Source organism: Pinus tabuliformis, chromosome 6 (assembly GCF_031772625.1).
Source record: "Pinus tabuliformis cultivar Carrire ecotype Pingquan chromosome 6, CPIR1, whole genome shotgun sequence".
In the NCBI taxonomy this organism is placed as follows: Eukaryota; Viridiplantae; Streptophyta; class Pinopsida; order Pinales; family Pinaceae; genus Pinus; species Pinus tabuliformis.
In genome coordinates this window covers 145,799,205-145,814,745 of record NC_142292.1, presented here as the reverse complement: position 1 = coordinate 145,814,745, position 15,541 = coordinate 145,799,205, and positions in this window count along the sequence as shown.

The following is a 15,541-nucleotide window of genomic DNA, read 5'->3' as shown; positions in this document are numbered from 1 at the left end:
AGTAAATTCAATGGAAATTGTTTTACATCCTTCGATCTTCATCGTTCAACATCTCTCTATTCAGATTTTTTCCGAGCAGTTGAGGCACATCAACCTTCGCTGATGGTTATGTCAGGGCCTTACTATCTTGACATGACTGCTAAATATGTTTAGATCTATTTTCCCTCACAAGATTCTCATTATAATCCCATGTCTCTTATTTAAAATCGATATTTCCAAAGATATCAGGGTTTTCAAGAGGATCATCATGAATTTTATGATCCAATCGTTGAATGGTTGGAACAATCTTACTCGGCCAGCTCCATTGCAATAAACAAGTTCCAGAATTTTCTCATGCTTGCTAAGCAGGCTGACACAAAAGAAGGTGCATTCACAAGAAGTCTTCAAGGTTTGTCTTATTATGGTTTCCATCGAAAAGGTAAGAATGTGAATTGGATGAAAGTATCATTTGTGACACATCTTCCAACCCACATGCAAGACCTTCCTCTTGTTGTGCAAGTTATTCAAGCTCTCATCTTTTCTCTTGCACACTACTTTATATCTATTTTAATTGATTGTATCTTTGTGATTGCCGGCCAAGAATGATTATGGTGGCTACATTGGAAATTAACTATTAGGTTAGGAGTAGGATTAACTGCATCTTAGTTTTTCCCTTTCCTGCACTCATCACGTTCTTATTATCTTTAGTCTCTCTTGTCTGTTCTTACTTTTCTCTTTCATTATGCTTTGGTTTAGATTATTTTGCTTGTGCTTTGGTTTTGCTTTCTTGTTGTGTTGTGCCTTTTCCCTTTTTCATTAATAAGACCTTGCATGAAGATGATATGTTGGCTGAGAAAGGAATGTGACAAAATATAAAAGGATTTTTTGACACTACAACATTTGGCTAACTCTCTATCCTACTTCCTTGTTTGGGTTACATATTTTGGTTGATGATGTCCGAATGGAAAATACAATTGTTGCTTTAAGAAAGCCTTGTGTCGAACCCTGAACTCCATGTCTATTCTGGAAACCTTATTTCTGCACTTGGGTTTTTATGTTTCGACGTTTTCAAGCTGATCCAATAAGGTAGAGAAGTACAAGGGTAAAATCCAAATAAGCAAACCAATATCAGAGGTCTTCGTGGTGCTACTACCTCTCTCTTAGAGGCTGACTTCTCCTCCCCTCCGCTGTGAAAGACATTTGACACACATATGATTGAACACTCACCAGGCACACCCCCTTGCCTTTTGAAGGTGCATGTGCACTCCTCTCTCTTACTGACAATTAGATCCAAGGCATATCCATAAGAGTACATCGCAACCAAGCTGATATTACAAATGGGGATCCTACTCCAAAATGTGTGAGGTCTAACAAGGACTTCACAATGAGGAGACCCCTTGGTTGATAGATTTCTAACACTATCAATAGTGGTGCTAGAAGGAGGGTTAGATGACATGCTGAGTCCATTGAATCTGGTTTGAACCTCTTATCTAAAATGGCTCATACTCAAATATTACTCTTGGGGTGTTTTTCTAATTCCCCCCCTATCAATTTTCAATCCCCAATGAGCCTCTCTATCACTTGTCCCAGTTACATTTTGATGGTGAGGATGAAACATCCACAATTGAGCACATTTCTAATTTTCTTAAATTTTTTCAATCTTATGAAATCAGAGATGAAGAGTTTGCGTGTGTTCTTTCCTTCCTCACCCTTGAAGGTCATGATAATAAGTGGTGCCATACCTTGCTACCCACTTCCATCGATTTCCTCCACCATTTCCTCAGGGAGCTTTATTAAGCCTTTGACGAGTATAATTACCGATATGTTATGGTAAAAGAATAAATCTCTTAAGAATGAAGCCTAATGAATCAGTTGAGGATTTTTCTGATCAATTCCTTCACCTTTTTTGTGAAATTTCTGAAGAATACATGAGTCAACATTTCTTAAAACAAGAGTTTTAGCACTTGGTTCTTACCTCTTTACATGATGAACCTGATCATCTAGATTTAAATAGGAACGCAATAAATTACAGAGATAACCATAAAAATAGAGATGCAGTGAAATAATACTTCATTTCATTAATGTAAAATACTGAAATATGCTTAAAAATAGAAATGGAAATAAACCAGTTAGGGCGATGGTAGCTTATCTCTAAGAAGAGATGTGGTGCCTACATGCCTCTGAACTGTGTTACAATGAGGCTTGAAGGCCTATTTATTGTTGAGAAACAATGGAAAACCCTTAACATCCCAAAACCTAACCCTAGAAGATGAAACATCAAATTGTGGGCCCCGTTTGAGTAAATTGGTACATCAATTTCCCGGAGTCGTAACTTTGGCACCTGATCTCCGTTTGATGTGTACGATAGCTCGTTAGAAAGATTTATCCAAGAACTATAACTTTGGGAAGAGAAACATCGGTCGACCCATGTTGCTCCCAGATTTCCCAAAAAAACGTCGTTTAGGGCCTCAAAATGGCTCCAAAAGTTCAGGACTCGAAAAACTACTAAAAATAGTAAATTGTGCTACAATTATGGAAACTGAAAAAATGAAAGAGACAATCATGGGGGTCCAAATGGGATAGGTGGGTGGCCACCAACATCCACCTGGATCATTCCTCCCCCCTTAGGAGGAAATGGTCCCCATTGCATTGAGTTCCTCCATCTGCTGAACTTGGTCCCTGGTGAGCTGTTCTGCAATCTCAGATGTGTCCAGTAATAGTGGGAAGCATGGTAGAGGGTGGTACACATTGAAAACTTGGTGCAGGTGAAGGAATGGAGGAATTTTATGCTCCAAATCATTATTTCCCACAACCTTAGTAATGGTGTAAGGACCATGTTAGTGTGGTCGGAGCTTCTGATGGGCTCTTGTAAGGTGTTCTTTCTGTAAATGCAACCAGACTTTGTTTCCCACCTAAAGCTTGTGTGGTACCCCTGTGGGTGAGGAGAAGTTTTTCCTGTGTTATGTCATGACCGTATTCTTTTGCTATTGTTGCTGCGTGGAGGAACCCTTTGCGGAGATCATGGATGTGGTGATGATATTCCCCTTACTTTGGGAGCGAATCAGATAGAAAATGAATTTCCTAGTTTGGGAGATGAGCTTGCTGCCTTTCTTAGTAGAGATCAAAGGGGTGGCAATAGGTGGGGCTACCTCTGGTATCCTGTATAATGAATTATCCAAAGAAATAATGACAACACGAGGCCTTGACTCATACACAGCATGTCACCTCCACAAGTATGGTTGGCCTAATAATACATCACATACATCCAGAGGTGTAACATCACACAATACCTCGTCTATGAAGGGATTGATGCTGTAGGGAAGGCAACATTGCTGGCGAAATTTGAGATCTCATCCTTCATGAAGCCACCTGATAATGTACAACTACGGGTGTGGTGTAGTCGGTAGGCCCAACTTCTTCACAACCTCTGTTGAAATGAGGTTCTTTTGGCTGCCACTGTCGACAATGAATTGTAGCGGCGAACCCTTCACCCACATCTGTGAGTGGAAAATACGTTCCCCCCTCCTCTGGATCTTCGAGCTCATTCTTCTCAATCTTGGCAGTGGCAACAGTGACGTTGGGCTCTGCATCAATGATCTGCTTCCCTTTGCCATTCCCCTTGTCGGGTTTTGACTCAGGGTCGTAACATGCATCTGATTCTGAAGCCTTCAACTCGACCACCAGATACTAGTTGGTCCAACACTCACTTGTGTTATGAGTGGGACTCTTGTGGAACTCACACCACTTTCCTTTGTCCTTCTTCGACTTTGTGGTGTTGTTCTTTTCTTGCGGCTTCGACAGGTTGTCTTGGGTCATCCCACCTTGGCTTTGTCCTTTGGTCTTCGGGTTTGCAATCCAAAGTCTCACTTCTTTTGTTTGAACTTTTGCTCGATTTTGACAGCATATTGGTACACCGTGCTAAGCGAGGAGATGTTTAGGAACTCCATCTCTTCCTAGATGTATCTACGTAGGCAGTCGCAGTATTTGAGTACTAAATGTAGCTCAGAGTCCTTGATACCCAATTGTGTGCGAAGGGTATGAAAAATGTTTGTGAACTCCGGCACATCTTGGTCCCTTCCCTTCTGCAGTGTGGTCCATTTGATGTATTTTTCCTCATATCTTTTGACAGGGTAGTACTGCCCCTTGATGGCATCCCGGAATGAATCCCAATTGGGTGCGGCTGAAAATAGTGAGCTTGTACTTTCATTCTTCTGCTTACAGTAGGTTTCCCACTAGTCCTTGACGTGGGGGGCTACTTTGAGAAGAGCGAAAATAATATTTTCCCAACTCGAAAATTCATGAAGAGAAAAATACGCGTCTAGCAGATTTAACCATTTATCTAGGGCATCTGAATCTATTTGACCCTCGAAGATGGGGATTTCAAAATTAACTTGTACCTTAAATGGTGTGGCATTTCCAGAGTATCTGTTGGAAGCTGATGTGCCGCCTCTAGGTAGCTATTGAAGAATCTGGGCAAAGTTGTTCATCATCATGTTCCGTTGTCGCTCGAGGGCTTCTTCGAGCAAGATTTTGATAGGATCTCCTACCCCCTCGACTTTCTTCTCGTTCGCCATGGGAGGCTATCGGGATTTGCGAGGCTGGTCTTGCAAAGGTACAACCAGTTCAAGCCCTAACTCCTTATATATCGACCTCGTTGGGGACATGCAAAGAAAAACAGAGAAAAAGCAGACCGCTCTGATACCACTGATCTAGATTTAAATAGGAACGCAATAAATTATAGAGATAACCATAAACATAGAGATGCAGTAGAAATAATACTTCATTTCATTAATGTAAAATACTGAAATATGCTTACAAACAGAAATGGAAATAAACTAGCTAGGGCGATGGTAGCTTATCTCTGAGAAGAGATGTGGCAGCTACATGCCTCTGAAATGTGTTACAATGAGGCTCGAAGGCCTATTTATTGTTGAGAAACAATGGAAAACCCTTAACATCCCAAAACCTAACCCTAGAAGATGAAACGCCAAATTGTGGGCCCTAATTGGGTAAATTGGTACATCAATTTCTCAGGGTCGTAACGTTGGCACCCGATATCCGTTTGACATGTACAATAGCTCGTTAGAAAGATCTATCCGAGAAATATAACTTTGGGAAGAGAAACATTAGCCCATGGACCCATGTTGCTCCCAGATTTCCCAAAAAACATCATTTAGGGCCTCAAAACGGTTCCGAAAGTTCAAGACCCGAAAAACTGCTAAAAATAGTAAATTGTGCTACAATTACGGAAACTGAAAAACTAAAAGAGAAAATCATGGGGGTCCAAATGGGATAGGTGGGTGACCATCAACATCCACCTGGATCACCTGAACCCCTTGATTTTCCTACTTCCCCAACACTCATGAATCATGAGACACCTCTAATTTCAAAGGAGGAAGTTATTGCTCCTTTTTTCTTTGTCCTCCTCCTTTTCCAGTTCCGATGAAGGTGCCTCTCTGTGATGGTAATAAAGTTTAAAAATCCACAAATCAAATTCTTAATCCATCTTCTCATTCTTCTTTTGTTTCTCATGACTCAGATTCAATGGAGGAAATCCTATAATGGCTCATGAAGCCCATGGGGAAGTCTAACTTCCCCATTCTGCAACAAGATGTTATCATTGGTAACTCTAGCCTCCAATCTGATATAGATTTCTATGATATTCTATCATCTACATGTCATGGCTCTCTGTATTGTGATCTGCCAGATCAATCTGCTCCACCAACTAGTCTTTCACACTCTTTTATTTTTGCATTGTTGGTTCAAATTGCGATCAGGTACAAGGAAGTCACTTTACATAGGTGAAGGAGTGGGAAGGTGAAGATGCTTTCAATCCTTCTTATTTTTTTCAATATCCTCCATGTCAAGATGATGTGCTTTTGTTCTTGAATGATTTTACATCTGCTAATCTCGGTAGTGAATCAAATACAATCAACTCTTTCGATCAATCTATAGCCTTGGGCAACGATCATTCTGATGATGGTGAATCTATTCATGTATGCAATCACAAATGCCCAAGTACATTATCTAATTTTTCAGATCCTCCAGAACATGTTGATCTGACCAAATTAGATTTGGAATCTAATCCGATGATAGAAAATGTCTGTATCGAAACTTCCTCTTCATCTCACAATCCCTTGTGCTCTACCATTTGTGATGTATCTACCTGCGACAAATATACTCCATGCTCTTCAAGTTCTTCATCCGATGAGTTAACTTCTAAATTGACACAAGGTGGTGAGATTATCCATGATGAAAATGAACACAATCAAATCATTAGGTTCTCTTTCCATCCCTCATCATCTCTTCTCTTGCATGGAGACAACTCTCCAAACCAGAGTGCTCATGACATTTTCTCATACATCTTCAGAGTTGCAATCAGATGAATGTTTTAACTTGAGTAATCTGGTTGTTTAAGTTGAAAAACCTGATCAAATCAATGACAAAGATGGTTTCCACTCGATTAATAGTGATCTCATTAAGTTCAGTGAAAGTAACTATCCTCACACTATGCATGATCTGTTTCAATCTTTAGGATGTGATTTTAAAATTTTGGAAAGTTTCGGGCCTTTCCAGGGATTCTGGGCACTTCAACTTCCATTGATGGTTATGTCAGGATCTCGTAGCTTTGGTAAAACCCATAACTTAATTCAGACCTATTTTTCTTCGCAAAACTCTTCTTTCCGCATGGTTTCACTTGATGTAAATTGTTTCTTGAAATATATTTGGAATTGCGGATATGATCTCTTAATTTTTCAAGATCTAATTTCTAATTGGATTCAAGATGTTTTATCTTCATGCAAGTCTCTTATATCAAACTCAGGTTTGGAATGTGTATCTCTCATAGAATCATCAAATTGCAAAATTTATTATTCTAAATATTATCTTTGGCCAAAGGAGTCATACCTGTCATAAGAAAATGGTTTGTTACACTCGTCACATGAGGAAGAAGATTCTACTATGTAGAGCATTTCTGAAACTATTCCAATTGATTTAGATTTGTTGATTACAAGCTAGGAATCTGATGTGTTAATCAGCTCATCTAATTGTTATTTTGTCTTTGATGACTATCATTTATTTTATTATTATCTCACCAATACATTGAATGAAAATTGTTTTACATCCTTCGATCTTCATCGTTCAACATCTCTCTATTCAGATTTTTTCCGAGCGGTTGAGGCACATCAACCTTTGCTGATGGTTATATTAGGGCCTCACTATCTTGACATGACTGCTAAATATGATCAGATCTGCTTTCCATCACAAGATTCTCATTATAATCCCATGTCCCTTATCAAAAATCCATATTTCCAAAGATATCAGGGTTTTCAAGAGGATCATCATGAATTTTAAGATCCAATCGCTGAATGGTTGGAACAATCTTACTCGGCAAGCTCCATTTCAATAAACAAGTTTTAGCATTTTCACATGCTTGCTAAGCAGGCTAACACAAAAGAAGGTGCATTCACAAGAAGTCTTCGAGGTTTGTCTCATTATGGTTTCCGTCGAAAAGTTAAGAATGTGAATTGGATGAAAGTAGCATTTGTGACACATTTTCCAGCCCACATGCAAGACCTTCCTCTTGTTGTGCAAGTTATTCAAGCTCTCATCTTTCCTCTTGAACACTACTTTATATATATTTTAATCGACTATATCTTTGTGATTGCAGGCCAAGAATGATTATGGTGGCTACATTGGAAATTAACTATTAGATTACGAGTAGGATTAACTGCATCTTAGTTTTCCCCTTTCCTGCACTCATCACATTCTTATTCTCTTTAGTCTCTCTTGTCTGTTCTTACTTTTCTCTTGCATTATTCTTTGGTTTAGCTTCTTTTGCTTGTGCTTTGTTTTTTCTTTCTTCTTGTGTTACGTCTTTTCCCTTTTCATTAACAAGACCTTGCATGAAGATGATATGTTGGCTTAGGAAGGAATGTGACAAAATAGAAAAGGGTTTTTTGACACTACAAAATTTGGCTAACTCTCTATCCTACTTCCTTGTTTGGGTTACATATTTTGGTTAATGATGTCCCGATGGAAAATATGATTCTTCCGTTAAGAAAGGCTTGTGTCGAACCATGACCTCCATGTCTATTCTGGAAACCTTATTTCTGCAATTGGGTTTTTATGTTTTGGCATTTTCAAGCTGATCCAATAAGGTAGAGAAAGACAAGGGGAAAATCTAAACGAGCAAACCAATATCAGAGGTATTAGTGGCGCTACTACCTCTCTCTTAGAGGCTCACTTCTCCTCCCCTCCGCTGTGAAAGAAATTTCACACACATATGATAGAACACTCACCAGGCACACCCCCTTTCTTTTCGAAGGTGCATGTGCACTCCTCTCTCTTACTGACAATTAGATCCAAGGCATATCCATAAGAGTACATGGAAACCAGGCTGATATTACGAATGGGTATCCTACACCAAACGATGTGAGGTCTAATAAGGACTTCACAATAGGGAGACCCCTTGGTTGACAAATTTCTAACACTGTCAATAGTGGTGCTAGAAGGAGGGCCAGTTGATACGCTGAGTCCATTGAATCTGGTTTGAACCTCTTATCTAAAATGGCTCATACTCAAATCTTACTCTTGGGGTGTTTTTCTAATTCGCCCCCTTATCAATTTTCAATCCCTGATGAGTCTCTCTATCACTTGTACCAGTTACATTTTGATGGTGAGGATGGAACATCCACAATTGAGCATATTTCTAATTTTCTTAAATTTTGTCAATATTATGAAATCAGTGATGAAGAGTTTTCTTGTGTTCTTTTCTTCCTCACCCTTGAAGGTCATGATAATTGATGGTGCCATAATTTCCCACCCACTTCCATCCATTTTCTCCATCATTTCCTCACGAATATTTATTAAGCCTTTGACAGGTATAATTACCAAGATGTTATGGTAAAAGAATAAATCTCTTAAGAATGAAGCCTAATGAATCAGTTGAGGATTTTTTTGATCGATTCCTTCACCTTTGTTGTGAAATTTCTGAAGAATACATGAATCAACATTTCTTAAAACAAGAATTTGAGAACTTGGTTCTTATCTCTTTACACGGTGGACCTAAACCCCCTGATTTTCCTACTTCCCCAACTCTCATGAATCATGAGACACCTCTAATTTCAAAGGAGGAAGTTATTGTTCCTTTTTTCTTTGTCCTCCTCCTTTTCCAGTTCCGATGAAGATGCCTCTCTTTGATGGTAATAAAGTTTAAAAATCCACAAATCAAATTCTTAATCCATCTTCTCATTCTTCTTATGTTTCTCATGACTCAGATTCAATGGAGGAAATCCTATAATGGCTCATGAAGCCCATGGGGAAGACTAACTTCCCCATTCTACAAGAGATGTTATCATTGGTAACTCTAGCCTCCAATCTGATATAGATTTCTATGATATTCTATCATCTACATGTCATGGCTCTTTGTATTGTGATCCGCCCACTCAATCTGCTCCACCAACTATTCTTTCACACTCTTTTTATTTTTGCATTGTTGGTTCAAATTACGATTAGGTACAAGGAAGTCACTTTACACAGGGGAAGGAACGAGAAGGTGAAGATGCTTTCAATCCTTATTATTTTTTTCAAGATCCTCCATTTCAAGATGACGTGCTTTTATTCTTGAATGATTTTACATCTGCTAATCTTGGTAGTGAATCAAATACAATCAACTCTTTCGATCAATATATAGCCTTGGGCAACAATCATTTTGATGATGGTGAATCTATTCATGTATGCAATCACGAATGCCCAAGTACATTATCTAATTTTTTGGATCCTCCAGAACATGTTGATCTGACCAAATTAGATCTGGAATCTAATCCAACGATAGAAAATGTCTGTATCGAAACTTCCTCTTCATCTCACAATCCCTTGTGCTCTACCATTGGTGATGTATCTACCTGTGACAAAGATACTCCATACGCTTCAAGTTCTTCATTCGATGAGTTAACTTCTAAATTGACACACGGTGGTGAGATTATCCATGATGAAAATGAACACAATCAAATCATTGGGTGCTCTTTCCATCCCTCATCATCTCTTCTCTTGCATGGGGACAACTCTCCAAACCACAGTGACATTTTCTTATACATCTTCAAATTTGCAATCAGATGAATGTCTTAACTTGAGTAATATGGTTGTTGACGTTGAAAAACTTGATCAAATCATTGAAAAAGATGGTTGCCACTCGATTAATAGTGATCTCATTAAGATTAGTGAAAGAAAATATCCTCACACTGTGCATGATCTGGTTCAATCTTTAGGATGTGATTTTACAATTTTGGAAAGTTTCGAGCCTTTCCAGGGATTATGGGCACTTCAACTTCTGTTGATGGTTATGTCAAGATCTCACAGCTTTGGTAAAACCCCTGACTTAATTCAGACCTATATTTCTTCACAAAACTCTTCTTTCCGCACGGTTTCACTCGATGTAAATTCTTTCTTGAAATATATTTGTTATTGTGGATATGATCTCTTAATTTTTCAAGATTTGATTTATAATTGGATTCGAGATGTTTTATCTTCATGCAAGTATCTTATATCAAACTCAGGTTTGGAATGCGTATCTCTCATAGAATCATCAAATTGAAAAATTTATTATTCTAAATATTATCTTTGGCCAAAGGAGTCATACCTGTCACACTCATTTCATGTGTTTCTTATACTAGCATTCTTTTTCACATCTCTCGACGACTACGAAGCTATTATAATGTGTAACTAGTCACAAGAAAATAGTTTGTTACACTCGTCACGTGAGGAAGACGATTCTACTATGCAAAGAATTTCTGAAATGGTTCCAATTGATTTACCTTTGTTAATTACAAGCTGGGAATCTAATGCTTTAATCAACTCATCTAATCATTATTTTTTGTTTTATGACTGCCATTCATTTTATCATTTTCTCACCAGTACATTCAATGAAAGTTGTTTTACATCCTTCGATATCCATCTTTCAACATCTCACTATTCATATTTTTACTGAGTGGTTGAGGCACATCAACCTTTGCTAATGGTTATCTCAGGTCCTCACTGTCTTGACATGACTGTTGAATATGATTATATATATTTTCCCTCACAAGATTCTCATTATAATCTCGTGCCTCTAATTGAAAATCCATCTTTCCAAAGATTTCGTGGTTTTCAAGAGGATCATCATGAATTTTATGATCCAATTGTTGAATGGTTGGAACAATCTTACTCGGCAACCTCCATTGCAATAAATGGGTTTCAGCCTTTTCTCATGATTGCTAAGTAGCATGATACAGAAGAAGGTGAATTCGCAAGAAGTCTTCAGGGTTTTTCTAATTATGGTTTCCGTCGAAAAGGTAAGAATGTGAAATGGATGAAAGTATCAGTTATGACACATATTTATGCCAACAGGAAAGACCTTCCTCTTGTTGTGAAAGTTATTCAAGCTCTCATATTTTTTCTTGCACACTACTTTATATTTGTTTTAATCGACCGTATCTTTGTGATTGCAGGTGAGGAATAATTATGGTGGCTACATTGGAAATTTCATTATGCGTGACCCCAGACTATTACCTATTAGGTTAGGAGTATAATTAGCTGCATCTTAGTTTTCCCCTTTCCTCCACTCATCTCGTGCTTATTCTCTTTAGTCTCTCTTGTATGTTCTTAATTTTCTCTTGCATTATGCTTTGGTTTAACTTCTTTTTATTGTGCTTTGGTTTTTCTTTCTTGTTGTGTCACATTTTTTCCTTTTGTTCATTAATAAGACCTTGCATGAAGATGATATGTTGGCTCAGAAGGGAATGTGGAAAAATAGAAAAGGACTTTGTGACACTACAACATTTGGCTAATTCTCTATCCTACTTCATTGTATGGGTTACATCTTTTTGTCAATGATGTTCCAATGGAAAATACAATCCTTGCATTAATAAATCCTTATGTCGATCCATGACCTCCATATCTATTATGGAAACCTTATTTCTGCACTCGGGTTTTTATGTTTCGGTCTTTTCAAGATGATCTAATCAAGTAGATAAGGACAAGGGGAAAATCTAAATGAGGAAACCAATATCAGAGGTCTTATATATGCTTCTCTAAAGGAACAACCTCTCATGCTCTCAATAATTTGGGATCCCTTTCCCTCCCATAAATAAATAAGTGTTGATGCACAATCCTCTTTAAACAAATAAATAAAGGCAAAAGAAGAGAAAGGCTTCTTGCGCAAAGAGATGAAGCAAGAAACTCTGCCGGCGTACTATCCATGCTTGTTGGCAATGGAGCAATGTTTGTGTTCCTGAAGTGACTTTGTTGGGGTACTGTTCAGGCCTGATGGCATCAAAGCAACACCAAAGATGAAAAAATATACATTTAAAACCTAAATCTCGCGAGCTTCATTACCCTATCCTGATTCGAAACATTGTGTGATCGTTGATCTCATGTTTGTGTTCAACCGAGTAAAGGAATGAAGGGGACTATGTTTATGCACAGGCTAAGTCGGTAAGCCACGATAATATTAATGATGAATAAATACTTCTTGAAGAACTAGACCCTACATGAAAGAATTGACCAAGACAGAGAAGCTGGAGTTCTACCAGTGTGCTGCCAAGTGTTGTCACTGCGACAAACACCCTCCAAAATTTTGTGTACACTCGAATTTTGGAGCCTTTTGTGGATATTAAAATCGGTCATTCCATAGTCACTTCTTGGTAAATTAATTATTTTGAGCTCCCTTCTTAGACTGTAAGTGTTGAAGTTACTTGCTCACACATGCTCAGTCTGTAACAGGTGCATGAGCACATTCTTTTGATGTAAACTTGGACAAGCATAGCACTTTCCTATCAAGACTATGTCTGTGCAATGTCTAATTCATGTTTACAGTTAGTGCGCACTAACAATGATATTTTATCACATTATAACTATGTTTTTACTTCTATTTCAGTGAGTTTTGCAAACTGTCTCTCTCGCGCACCTTTTTTTTCACAAGTGTTGTTTTCATGTTTTCACTAGATACTTTCACTTGCTTGCACTCTAAATAGTGTTGTTTTCATGTTATCTTTGCTCTGATTTTTTTTTTTTCACCGTCATTCTTATATCGCAAGTGGCATTCACATTTTTATATTCATATAACAAATGTCATCTTCTGGCATGGGAATTGTCGCTTATCATGCAAAGTGGAGTTTTGGTTCGTTTCAAGGGGAAATATTTGTGATAATGAGTTGTTCTTATCTTGAGGCATGTTTCACACTCATTTCCAAAAAATCATGCATGGTTGCAAAAGTGTCGTCATTATCATCGCAAAGTCTATCTTTAGTGTCACACTTGTCGTAAGTTTCCACAAAGGTTGTCACACTAAGGGAAGCATGTGTTCATATGTTCTAGAAGATATACATTGTGTTGCCAAGTTTCTAAGTGTGTGATCAATGTTCACATCTATTTCACTAATCCCAAACTTAGCCAAATTTTGGAAAGCTCCCAACAACCTAGCCTCATCCAAACCCCCTGAATTGCGCATTGTAAAGTCACAACCCTTAAGAAACAATATTGTCTCCTGGAACTATGTAATGCGCAGTCTCTGCCTCCAAGAACTATGCATTTTGCAACCCTAGTGCTCAAGCCCAAGCCCTGACTCCCAGAACTGCACAATCACCCAATCCCCTCTGTTTTCTAGAACTGTGCAGTTGGTTGAACTAGTGCCCAACCCCTCAGCCTAGCTCACTGAGCTCTCAAACTGTGCAATATTCTTCCTCAGCTCAGTATGAGCTGCACATTGCACAGCCTCAGAGCCCAAGCTCCATCCCTGACTGCCTGAACAACAAAAATGTGCAGTCACTCAGCCTTTCCCTTCACCCACAACTGGTTTCGGCTGAGTCAAATGATCATCATGCAACATCTTAGATAGGGGTTTATGAAACAATTGTCGTATTTTCATGAGTTAATTACAGACATAGGAACTCTACTGTGCTATGGAAAGATGATACAGAAGGAGATGGAGAAGGAAGACATGTTATATGATACCTAAGGAGTTGAGGACAAAGGATGATCATTACGCAAGAAGACGAAGGAACACTGGAATATGATGAGGACCACATGAAGATTCCATCTAATTTACAACCTTTTAGAGGATAGATATGAAAAACAAAGCACATATCTCATGAAGTTGAGGTAATAAGGACAACTTATCATTGCCAAATCCATTAGGGAGTTTTTAGGTCTAAAATGGGCCTCCTAAGGAAATTATAAAATAATAGTGGAAATAATAAAATAATATTAGATTACATCATCAAATTTTAGAGGGGAAAAAGAAAAAACTATTTTTGAAACTCATATTTTCAACTTATCTCCCTATGGGTTTACTCAAATTTTGAGCAGAAGCACTCTTTAGATGCATAATTTGATTCCTCATCCAACGACTGCCCATGTTTCATACTTTCGATGTACCCTCCTACATGAAAAATGAGAAATACATGAAAAACGTGATTACAATCATGTTTTTTTCATGCATTTCTCATTTTCCTTGTAGCAGGGTCCATCAAAAGTATGAAACATGGGCACTCCTTAGATGAGGAATTAAATTTTGCATCCAATGAGTACTCCTACGCGAAATTTGAGTAAAACCTTAAAGAGATAAGTTGAAAATATGAGTTGAAAAAGTAGTTTTATTATTTTATTATTTTTTAATCTTTTAACTTTTTTACTCCAAAAATGGTGAATCATCCCCCATGGTTAACATCATCATCTTGAATCCTATTGGTTCTTATAAAGTTTAATTTGGTTGTGCATTTTTCTTAGGAGGCCCATTTTAGACCTCAAAATTCCCCTAATGATTATGTCTTCAATGTCATGTATTATCGCAAACATTGAAACTCATTTCATGTATTTTTTTTTAAATGTGTTGGTCTCGTTTGCAACGTAGGAAAATTGTCGTGTTTTCACATACTGGCTGTTACACAGCGTATGAAATATTATTATGATGGTTCCAAGGGTCTAACTTCGTGTATATTATTTTTTCTAACCATGTAAATACTGGTTGCACTCATTCACAGAGTTTTGAGCACTGTCGCAAAAGTGTTGTTATGATTGTCGCAAAGTGTATCTTAAGTGTCACACTTGTTGTAACTGGTCATAAAGTGGTCACACAATGGGAAATGTGATATTCATGTGTCATGGAAGATCTATGTTGTTGTGTCGTAAAGTATTCTAAGTGTGAGAGCACAATTGAAGTCTTATCACTATACAAATCAGTCTCACCGGTCTCACACTCAACCATTTTCAAAGAGGCTTCCCGACCAAGAAACTTGGCTCCACCCAACCTGCCTGGACTACACATTGCCCAATTGTAGACCTCAAGGTGGGACCTTCCCCCTTGGAATTGCAGGACTACTGCACTATAGAGTTTTTGTGCCCAAGGGCCAACCTTGACCTCCAAGATTGCGCAATCATTCCTCCCAACCTAGTCCTAACTGCGCACTGCGCAAGCACAAACCTCAAGCTCTTTTCCTGAGCCTATAAAACGTACAGTTGCACAACATCTTAGTCTCCCTTGCCTCCTAAAACTATGCAATATGTCATCCCAGTGTCCATCCCCTCA